Genomic DNA, 789 nt, shown 5'->3' on the forward strand with positions numbered 1-789 from the left:
GATTTTACTGTTAACCTTTTGTCTAAAAAGGTTAGACAATAAAAATCTTTAAATAATAAAAAAAAGATTAAGTACTGATGTGTTAGCCTTCATCCATTCCAAAACTGCCTTCAGGCATCTGTTCAGTTTCCACAGCCTCTCTCTGAGATCTGTTGGTACCATGAGATAGAACTGGTGACAGACATGGTGACAGTTATGCATACATTGTAACCATTCTTATGTCAGGGGATGTGCATGTAAGATTATCAACTTTTTCGTCTGACAGGGCATATCATTTGAAAACCGTTGAGGTGTTTCTCCTCTGAAAAGATGTACTTCAGAAGCAGTAAAATCTGCAATCCCAGATACTTCCATCTTTTAAATCTAAGTTGTACCCCCAATTAGTGACATTCTAGCTTCATAGAAAGCACAGTTATGCTGCTAGTCTTGCTGCAAAGTCCCCGATTCAAGTTTTGCCTTAGCCATTAATTTATTAGTAAAAGGTAAAGGTTCCCTTGCTTGAAAGCCAGTCCTCCGTTTCAAAGCCAAAGAGCCAGCGCTGTCCGAAGACGTTTCCGTGGTCATGTGGCCGGCATGACTAAACACTAAGGCGCATGGAACGCTGTTACCTTCCCACCGAAGTGGTACCTATTTATCTACTTGCAATTTCTTGCTTTCGAACTGCTAGGTTGGCAGAAGCTGGAACTAGAGACGGGAGCTCACTCCATCATGCGGCACCCGGGTCTCGAACTGCTGAACTACCGACCTTCCACAGCCTGCACTTCAGCGTCTTAACCACTTGAGCCACTG

Source organism: Gekko japonicus, unplaced genomic scaffold (assembly GCF_001447785.1).
Source record: "Gekko japonicus isolate JY-2015 unplaced genomic scaffold, Gekko_japonicus_V1.1 scaffold6413, whole genome shotgun sequence".
Taxonomy (NCBI): Eukaryota; Metazoa; Chordata; class Lepidosauria; order Squamata; family Gekkonidae; genus Gekko; species Gekko japonicus.